At 48.3% G+C, this 10,827-nt stretch overlaps 1 long non-coding RNA gene across 1 annotated transcript; it reads left to right on the forward strand.

The window, feature by feature from the left end:
- Positions 1-7: 7 nt before the first annotated feature.
- LOC145715362 (uncharacterized) lies at positions 8-9,496 on the forward strand. The gene is made up of 2 exons (XR_014137414.1): positions 8-114; positions 9,296-9,496. It is a non-coding gene; the product is annotated as an uncharacterized LOC145715362 (long non-coding RNA).
- The last annotated feature ends 1,331 nt before the right edge of the window (positions 9,497-10,827 follow it).

Consider the following 10,827-nt stretch of genomic DNA (forward strand, 5'->3'; position numbering starts at 1 on the left):
GCGGAGCCAGTGAGGGCCTCTGCGGCAACTCCGGACGCTGGCCGGATCCCTCCCCACCTCCTGGACCCTGCCTCCCGAGATGGATACCAGATCCCAAATGAAGGAGCCAGAAAGGTGTGTCCGGTTCCCACCTGCTGGATACGTCAGTGCCCTGCCCACCCCCCCCAGCGCCCGGAAGTTACTGGCAGCCCCGCCTCGCGCGTGCGCACAGCCTGTGAGCCACGTTGGCTGTCGGTGACGGACACTGAGGTGCGACCAGTTCCCTGCGTGGATGTGGGCCCCCGGGGCGCTGAGCGCACAAGTTAGGGGCACTGCGTTAAAAATTAGGATGGCCAACCCGGCACCTGCCTGGAGATGGCAAAAGTCACGCTTGCGCGTACAAGCACCACGCAGACTTTTTGCTGCGCTCATGCCGAATGTGCGTAACCGGAAGTAACTAGAATTGGGCTGGGAAAGAAGAGCCCTCGAGGCTGTCCTTGCAACCCGGATAAGGGGGCGGTCAGCTCTTAGTACGCGCTCAGTTCAAGTCTTTGTGCAGGGAGGGTATTTGCGGGGACATAGACTACAAAACTTTTGTTGCCCTCCAACTACCACCCCACTCTCCTTCTTTACACGGAATTGGAAAAGGGAAAGAGCGAGAAGGGGAGGGGGGCGGGGAATACTAGCCATGGTTAGGAGCCGGGCTGGGGCTCCTGCAGCGCTCAGCCGACTCCTCCAGGCTGCTCGGGGCCCACGATGGGACAGCTTGTCAGGTCAGGAGGGAAGTCAGCTGCTTGGCATCTCTTCAGCCTTAGGGAGGAGTCCTGGCCTGGTCCCTGCTCTGCCCGCCCCCCCCTCCCCGCGACGTAACTTGCATCTCCTTCTAGAGAAACCCTGCATTAGTAGCTTCTTTCCCTGATAGCCAGTTGGGTCTGGTTATGTTTTGGTGTGAACCTTTGGCATATATGTGCTTTTTTAGACTGGAAGAGAGGAGTCTTTATCTCATGTCTTACCTATTTGGGACGCTGAAACACCACAGTGGACCCTTCAAGAGTAGTTAAAATGTAAATCACTGCGTCATAGAGAATATCAGAGAGAGGATTTTTGTATGCCCATTTGTATCATTTACGTTCCTAGAACATCTGAGCTGGAAGGTGCTTAATCTAACACACGTTTTTAGAATAATGGAACTCATAGATTCTGGTGGGATTAAACTAGGCAGGATTTTTAGAGGAGAGGAGATTACAGGTGGGTTTGAAAGGACTGTGCCTTTTTGCACACTAGTGCAGTCAGCTTTGGGGCCTGTATGTGTGACAAAGTTTCCCTTTGTACTGCTTGTTTAGAAAAGGAAGCAGAAGAGAAAGTGCCCAGATTCCAAGATTCCAATGAAAGGATTAGGTTCACCACTAATTACCTGATGACCTTGGGTGAATTACACACAATTGCTGCCGCTCACCATCTACGATGGAAATGCTTAACATCCACCTCCCCAGAATAACACAATTTAAATAAATATCAGAAGAATTTTGGAAACCTTAAAGTACTACACAGATTTTAACTAATTTTTATTTACATAGTTAATTACCATGTGCTGTACAGCACCCTAGCCATATGGGACTTCTGAACACTTGAAATGTGGCTAGTCCAAAATGAGATGTGCTGTAATTGTAAAACACAGGATTGCAAAATAAGCTAACAAACAGAGACCAGCTTTGAAAACTCCCTGAGAGGACAAAACCAGTCTAGTCAAACAAGGCTTAATTTAGCTTATTTTGCAAGACTAACTTGACCTGGGTCATTTCTTGCTTTTTCCTCTAGAAATCATAAGCAAAACTTAAACTGTTTCCCAAGGTTCATAAGAAGTAACCACTGACCAGTTCCCTATCATTTAAGAAAATTTTAATGTTACAACAGCAGAGGCCACTTGTAGGCAAACAGGCTTGAGCAATGGAATGTAGAAAAGGCCCACAAGGGCTCCCTGGCTGAGTACAGACAGGCGCATCGGGCCACCCACCTCAAAATATCCATAGGCCCTAACTGACCAATGGGCTACTTAGAACCAGGTATAGTTACCAAAAAAGGGAGAATTCCATACGTGGCCGTACCTCATCTTCCCCCTTTAAAAACAGCCCCCACCCACTGCCTTGTCCACAGCTTCTCCTTTGCTGTTTTGCCTGCTTCTCCCTTGTGGTGTATTCAATAACCTGTTTCCTTTGTTCTGCTGAAGGTGAATTCTTTCACCTCCCGAGCCAGCAGCTTCCACCTGATCTTTGCCCCACATTTTGGAGGCCCCATCTATCAAGACAGATAGACACCATAAATAACCATTTAGACACCATAAATAACCCATTTAGACACCATAAATAACCAATCACAGTAAAGAATAAACAGTCACTGTTTTGTCACTAAATAAGCTGTTTTATAACAATATGTGACAACAGTGAACCTCATTCCATGTTTTGGTTTGAGTGCTCCTAGTTTGCAAACTCTTTATTTTGGAGTGTGCACAGTAAACTTTTACTACTTCAATGACTCCTTGGTTTTACTTCTGTTATTTCTGAACTTTTGACAGCATTGTACGTTATAGTTCCATAAAACTCTTACATGTACCTTTATCTCGTTTGATCATTTTACCAACCCCATGAAAATACCAGAGACTTCTAACCACATATTACAAGTGAGGAAACTGAGGCTCTGAAACCAAAGTATTAGTTTAGGCTTACACAAATGTTCCTTACTATGGGTGTGGTAGTTATGGGAAGGAAATAAAGATGTTGCAATGGAGACAAGTGTTAACCTCTATTTAGCTTTGTAAAAGTTTAATGGCCCATTATACTGGGCTTGCAACATCCCAACAGCCCCTCCTGTGATGCTCATGTGGTTGGTAAAGTCCTCTTCTGCAAGCCACAGTCTTGTTCTCTGTCTTCCCTTTTTTGTCCCTGTGAGTCCAGGGAGGCCATATTTCCATTTGGAGTGGGGGTTGGGGCAGGCAAAGGGGACAGTAGGAAAATATCTTCTCTCCCAAATCCACTTATGATCTTGGGGCAGAGGACTTTGGGGCCCAAGGTCCTCAACAGGTTATGTTGACTTGAAGGCACAACAGCTGTTTTTAGTCACTGATGTGGAGAACAAAGGTAAAAGAAATGTAGATAAATTTCCTTATAACCTGCAGCAAATACTTGACAAATACTTGAGACAGGCTGAGTATAACATTCCTCCAGGAACACCCAATTGTCTTAATGCTTTGCTGGAGGGAGAAACAAGTGGTTAACTGATAAAGCTCACAGTAAACTAGTGGTTAACTGACAGAGATCACAGTCAGGCAGGACAAGAGTCTGTATCAGTTTGCAACTGTCTTAATGATTTACAAGAAAAAAAAGTGATCTTATCAATAGCCAAACTTCCAGAAACCTATAGATTCAAAGTCCTGGAACCCTGTCATCACCCTCCCCTCCATAGGGTAGAAAATCATATATAATCAGTCACTCCTCATAATCCTAGGGCAGCTCTTTGTGTCCACGGGTCTTGTCCCCGTGCTTTAATAAAACCACCTTTTTGCACTAAAGATGTGTCAAGAATTCTTTCTTGGCCATCGGCTCCTAACCCCCACATTTCCACATCACTAACCACTGTATTTCCAGGGCTAACCTCAGTCCAGGGCAGGTGAGAGGAGTACAGGGCTAACCTCAGTGCAGGGCAGGGTAGTTTTGAGAGTGCTTATAAACTATAAAGCACTGTACTGCAGTCATGAGAGGTAGTAAATGCCCCACTGTGAACGAAAGAAGGAAATGAACAATTTTGTTTTGTTTTGTTTTCAATGTTTTTGAGAGAGAGAAAGGAAGACAGAGAATCCAAAGCAGGCTCCGCGCTGTCAGCAAAAAGCCCGGTGTGGGGCTCAAACCCATAAACCTTGAGATCATGACCTGAGCTGAAGTCAGACACCTAACCAACTGAGCCACCTAGGTGCCCCCAAGCTGTTTCTATAGCACAGACAATTTGCAGAACTGATTGAGGAGAGAAAGATGTTTGGAGAAAACAGAAGGGAAACTGGCCTGGGGGAGCAAGAGTTGGAGAAGTGGTCAAGGGGCCTCAAAGGGATCCAGCCCTAATTTGTCCTAAATTGGGAAGTTGCCAGCACAAGTGTGACCTCAGCACTGCTTAGGATTATTAATCTGGCAGGTTCCTTATACCAGGACAAATGGAAGGGAAGAACCTGGAACAGGGAGACATTTAGAAAGCTGGGGCAATGGCCCAGGCAAGAATGAGATGAACAAGGAATTGATAAGGGATAAGGTAGAGCAGAAGTCAGGAGGAGGGATCCAAGTAAGGGGTCCTGCTGACCTCTCCCTCTGTTGATCTGGGATGAGGGCAGAGACAGAAGCTGGAGTTCACTTTCCCACAGTGAAAGAAGACAGGTAAGGAGCTCCCTTACTAGGGATGGAGGTGGGACTCCAGGGCTGGTAAGGCAAGAGACAGGCTCTTCCAGACCTGCAGGACAGCCGAGAATAAGTCAGAAGATGTGAGGAGGGGTATGAGAGACAGAGTGCAGAAGCAGGTGTAGATGGTTGACTATAAATAATCTATCTGATCTTCTAGTCTCCTGCCCTCGGCCTGAAGATGTGGGGTCTTAGGCCAGTGCAGCCATCCCAGAAAATCAGGTTGGTTTATTCCTTCTTCCTGAGTGTGTGGGTGTCTGTGTGTGTGGTTTATATGCATGTTTTGGCTTACGTGTACCTACCTATATGTAGGTGTATATATATTTATTTATATATTTGGACCTGTATAGGCTTCTAAGTGACTTCTGTGTTTACAAGGACATGTATTTGAGACAATATCTTTATGCATTTTTCTGTACTTAGTGTACATATCAAATTACAATTAGAATTTCAATTCTTTTTTTTAATGTTTATTTTTTGAGAGAGAGAGAGAGTGTATGTGCGCGCGAGTGGGAGGGGGGCAGAGAGAGAGGGAGACAGAATCTGAAGCAGGCTCCAGGCTCGGAGCTGTCAGCACAGAGCCTGATGTGGGGCTCGAACTCACTAACCATGAGATCATGACCTGAGCCACTTAACTGACTGAGCCACCTAGACACCCCTAGAATTTCAATTCTTAAAGGAACCTAAGCAATCCTGGATACGTAGGCACCTCTGAGCAGATGCATAGATGTATAGATGTAACTTTGCAGTGCTATGCTGGAACTGTCTTACACTAGCTCACAAAGAACTAATTGTGCACATCTTTCTAACTTGCATTAGGTGATAATCACATTATAGCTCGAAATTGCCATGGTGGGAATATTTACAACACAGAAATCAATAACTGCTATAAATCAGGTTGTTGTTTTCCAGAAAGCTGACTGCTAAACACTTACCAGCTCACACTGGGTATATATGTTTTATGTGTGTATGAGACATCTGTGCTCTGTGTGTATCAGTACATATATGTACCTAAAAGTACATATATGATGGGGTACCTGGGTGGCTCAGTCCATTAAGCGTCCAACTTCACCTCAGGTTATGATCCCACAGTTTGTGGTTTCGAGCCCTGTGTCAAGGCCTGTGCTGACAGCTCAGAGCCTGGGCCCTGCTTCAGATTCGGTGGCTCCCTCTCTCTCTGCCCCTCCCCCACTCATGCTCTGTCTCTCTCAAAAATAAATAGATAAACAAAAAAAGAAGTACATGTATGAAAGTATGTACCTGTGTAGTGGGTTCACTTTTTGATAGACCACAAACTCAGGGGTGCTAAACTGCAACTCGTTTCCTACAACTAAGATTAATTCCTGTCTCAGTCCTCTGCTATTAATCTAATCATGTACAGGTGAACTCAGTCATTTCAGGTTTCAGTGTAGACCAAACACTTGCGCCCCCCTCCCCCAATAGTTCCCCAGGTTTGCATCTGAGGGCCAGGGTTAAATAACATGGAGCAGCGTGAAGAGGCACGGCCATACCAGCTGCCAAGATGCCCAGTTCTCCTGTGAGGGCCTCTAACCAGTCTCCCTCTCCTGAGATTTTCCAGGCCCCAGGAAGCCTCTAGTTGTTCTGTCTAGACTGCCATTTTTGGAACCTGTCCTCTTGTCAGGTTCAGAGGGGTTAGTTTCCTTCCTCCTGGGCTCCTGGACTCTCCCTCCAGGATGCCGTCTCCAGGATTAATGGGGGGGGGGGGGAGAGCATCATGTCACCTAACTACACAACACCCATAAGATAAACTGCAAGCCCATCTCATAGAGACCAAAATGCCCATAGGTCAAGGGCCTCACAGAGGGCCAAGCTGGGGTTTGAACCCAGTTCTTTCTGACTCTAAAGCCTTTCCACTCTACCAGATGGCCCCAATTCTCAGCAGATTAGGGGCACTTGGTACATACTTTTGGTCAGGATGCTTTAGGCCACTGATGCTCAATAAATCATAGAATTCCAAATTCCGTCATCTGACTTTGCACCAACTGTTGTTACCTGCCCTGACGCTGTAGTGCAGCAGGAAATCCAGAAATAAGTGTACCTGGAGCAAGGGCCAGGAGGCTGACCCTGTAGGGAGTCTGAGACACGTAAAGGGGCGGGCGGGGGGGATGAGTCTCACCAACTTCCACTCCCCAGCCTGTCCCATTCCTTTCTCAGGATTTGTTCTTTGGCACCTAGCTGGAGCCCTGGACCCAGAACTTTCTGAGCTGCCGACAGTCTGTGTCCCAGGAGGGAAGGGCAAACCACTGAGGGTGGGGTGGGTTAGGCAGGCTAGCCCTGAGGTCAGATGCTCCCAGGAGGGAAGAGGTCCCTCCATTGCAAGGGAGAGGCGGGTAGAGGGGAAGCCTCATCTCTTCCAGGCCCCTGCCTTGCCTATATGCAAATGTAGGGAAACCAGACACCCCCTTTAATAAAATTACTTCTTTTTCCAAAAATAAAGAATTGTAGTTTTTATTGAGACAACTGTAGCAATTGTAAGCAACACTACAGAGAAATCCCAGGGCCTGTAGCACAATATCACACCCAGATATTGACACAGATCTATCAGTCTCCCAGATTTTCCCAGTTTCCCTGTACCTTCTTTCGTGTGTGCACATGTGTGTGTATGTGTGTTAGTTCTGTGTAGTTTCATCACAATTGTAGGTCCATATGTCGGCTGCCACAGTCCCGTCTCCACAAGGATCCCGCAAAGTACCCCTTTTTTATCCACACTCCCTCCCTTCCTCCATCCCCTTTCCTGATGCTGGCAACCACTAGTTTGTTCTTCATTTTCCATAACCTTGTAATTTCAAGAATGTGATACAAACGGAAGCTTTTTTCACAAAGCACAGTTCCCTGGAGGCTCATTCAAGTTGTCATATGTCTCAATAGCTCCTTCCCATTGCTGAGTAGCATTCCACCATTTGGATGGAGTGCATCTCTTTCTAGTGAAATATTTCCCACATACAAAATCCTGTATAATGGACATAAAGGTTATAAAGTTGTGGCTCCTTATCTGCAAATCCTTGAGCCTCACAGAAGAATCTGGAAAATAAGGAGAAACTCCATGTTTTGGCACCCACCCTTGAGCACTTGTGGCTGAGTATTTGTCCCCAGGCTGGGTGGGACTGTTTTCTGGGAAGGGGCTGAGCAGAGCCCAGTGTCCCAAGGCTGCAGGTGTTGGGACCTCAGAAGGGAGAAGAGGTAAATAAGCCTCTGCCAGACTAGCACCTGTCTAGACAAGGGCCTCTCTTTCTGCTCTGACTTCTTTTGGACAGAGGAGGCTGTCTGGAGCCAGTAGAGGCTGGGCAGGGACCCCTCTCAGAGCAAGTCACCACCAGCACCAGCTGCTGCCTGGGGATGGGACAAGTGCAAGGGCAGTCCTAGGATCAGACAGGCCTCTGCCAGCAGGGCTCCTGGAAGGAGGTGGGAATTCAGGACCCAGACCTCTGGGGCTTTGTCTCCCGGAGCTGAGCCTGGCTAGGATCCTCTTATCAGGCACTAAGTGTCTGTGTTTGGACACACAGTAAGCAGCTCAAGCCTTGGACTGGCTCAGGACCTCCAGGGAGAGCCCATGAGAGAAGGGGTGGTCCCCTGAGTCAGGTAGAGGGAGAGAAGTGAGGAAAGCAGAGGTTGGGAGATTTGCTCCAGGGCAGCCAGGCGTCCTGACTGGCTCTGCCACTCCCTACAGGTGCCCAAAAGACTTCCCTTCCAGCCCAAGCTCCCTCCTCCCAGAATCCTGAGGGTTTGCAACCTCCTCCTCAACTTACCCTTTCTATCAGCCAGCGTTGCATCTCTGTGTGAGGGTGAGCCTCCTCCCTTCTAACCCGGCCCCTTTAGGACTCTCCCAAGGGTGGGCACCCCTCCCTGAAAATCTGACACGCAGAAGTGAGGGAAAGGGGCTTCTAGTGGCAACCAGTGCATCCCTTCTGAGCACCCTCACGTGCCTGCCAGGGCTTGAACCAGGCTGCAGGTGGACAGACGTGGGTCTCACAGACTGGCTGGGCAGGCAAAGCATCACCTCCTAGAAAGTTCACTCAGAAGCTCAGAAGTCACAGGGAGGCAGCAGATGAGACTGATGAGGACTGTGGACTCAGTACAAACAGAGGTCAGAGAAGAAAGGGGTTAGAGTGGCCTAGAAATCTCGGCAAGGCTTTTGTCGAGGAGGGATGCTGCCTGGGTCTTGAAAGACTGGTAGGAACTGACTGGACAGGCAGAGAGAAGGAGCAGGAAGAGCACTGTGAATGAAGTAAGAGGGGTGAGTAGGAGAGTCTGTGCAGGGCAGGGGCCAGGATGAGTGGGATTCTTTAGGATTCCAGAGCCAGGATGCAGAGTGTCTTGTGAGGGCGGGTAACTTTCCTTCCCTGGCCAGTGTGACCTGGCCAGTGTGACCTGTGGGGCAGAAGACTAAACAGAAGGAAGAAGAAGGCTGAGCAGTAGCCTAATCAGTTGTAACAGTCCTCTTGCAGGGTGCCATGAAGGGCTCAGAGAGCTCCTGAGCTCCTTGGAGCTGACCCCTGCTATTGAAATATGTTGAAATACCTGCAAAGAAGTAATGAGACCAGTGGTCTGGTTTGTGCAGGACTGAGGGAGGTCCTGGGATATGGCACTTGCAGTTGTAAAAATGGGATGAGTTGGTCACCCTTTAAAAACAATCCTTTCTGGAGAGGGCCGTCCTAGAGCAAGTCTGAAGGGGCTGCCCCAACGATCCATGACAGATTATATGACTCAAGTATTTTTTAGGAGAAATGTTCAGATTTCAGCTCTATAGAATTGTCTTCCAGTACTTTAGGAGAGCAGGATTTACATGTGACAGCAAATAACAGAATGAAGTATTACCCACAGAGCAATTCAGGAATGTTTCCCAAATGCTGTTTCCTCAGGAGATGTTAACTGGTAATTCCAGAACAAAGGCTTCCAGTGATTCTTGGGAACACAGTCCTCTACCATCAGTCCGCCTGCCATACCCTTACCTTGGAGAGTTCTGCTGCCTGTCAGTACATTAAGGCTCAGAAAAGCCCCAAGGGAGAGAAACCTGTTTCATCCTGTTTAATGGCTCAATAAACAAGGTTATTTGCACAGAAGGAGCCTTGTCTTTACCCCCGCTGCAAATGCTTTCACCCAACACATACAAATTTTCTCATAATTCCAGACTGGAAAACTCTGGAAAAGAACATAGATCTCTAGGATCACCCACTTCATGCTCCTGGAGGGCCTGTACCAACTCAGTAATCCCATGGGCAGACTTTAAAGATAATCCAGCTAGAAGTGTAATTTCCATTCGTGTTCAATTTCTCTCTCTCTCTCTCTCTCTCTCTCTCTCTCTCTTTAATAATCCATTGTCTTTTAAATGCTGGACTTTTCCGCTCTTCACCCTAAGGCCTCAGGCTTGGGCTTTGATTCTCTCTGGGCTGGAACCACCAGAAGCCTTGGATCATCCTCTTGCCTTGCAGGGTAGGAGGAGGGGCTGGCTGTCCTCCACTCCTCCTTCCCTGGGGCAGCCCAGATTCTGGGTCAGTAAGACCTTGGCCTGCCCCAGCCTTTTCCTCCTAAGGAGAGGGGCAAGGTGGCTGTCAGCTCTCCAGACCCAGAGCAGGGGTCAGGGCTGGCCTGGGAGGCCCAGAGCCTGTTGTGGACCTTCTCTAGCACACTGCCTCTCTCTGGGTGGTGGAATATATCAAAGGAGGTCACTGGAGTTGTTGACCAGATGGGGTTTGTGCAGTCATGAATCCCCAGCTGGGGCACTGGGGGAAGAAAGACAGGGGAGGGATGGTGCTGCCCCAATCCTCCCTGAGCTCTGCAGTCCCCTACATGGGGCAGATCAGGCAAGGGTGTGGCCACAGGTTGGTTGCAAAACCAGGCCAGAGCACCAGTAGAGGGGCCTCCCTGGAGGAGGCAGCATTGGAGGATGGCGTGGAGAGTGACAGATATTACAGTCCCAAACTGGAAGGAAGCTTGGGGCCTGGCAAAACTGTGAAAGGATATAAGTTAGGATCTGGAAGAATGAAAAGTGGGAGCAAGGAGAGCACCTCTGTACAGGAAGCCAGGTCTTGAGCTTTCTCAAGGCCCAGGCACAACCCCGCTGTCTGGGAAGAAAGTCAGATAACCCAGCACCCACCCGAGGATCCCAGACACGGCTGAGGAAAATCCACTTTATCTTCACCCAAACCCTAATATCTCAGAAATGGGGTGTGGTGGCATTAAGCTAGGGCAGCTGCTTCTACTCTAAAAACAGTTCACTGAAAATCCCTGGCAATGGGGTGTTGAGAGCATAAGCGTATCAAGCTTACGGCCCCGACAGATGGATACAAGCAAGGATCGATTTTAATGTTCCAGTTAGCGGTGTTTTTTCTTCCCACCTTTCAGGACCTCCCCCACCCCCACCCCCTGCCATATCAGGGGATGTGTACTTTAA

Source organism: Panthera onca, chromosome A3 (genome assembly GCF_046562875.1).
Source record: "Panthera onca isolate mPanOnc1 chromosome A3, mPanOnc1 haplotype 2, whole genome shotgun sequence".
Classification (NCBI taxonomy): Eukaryota; Metazoa; Chordata; class Mammalia; order Carnivora; family Felidae; genus Panthera; species Panthera onca.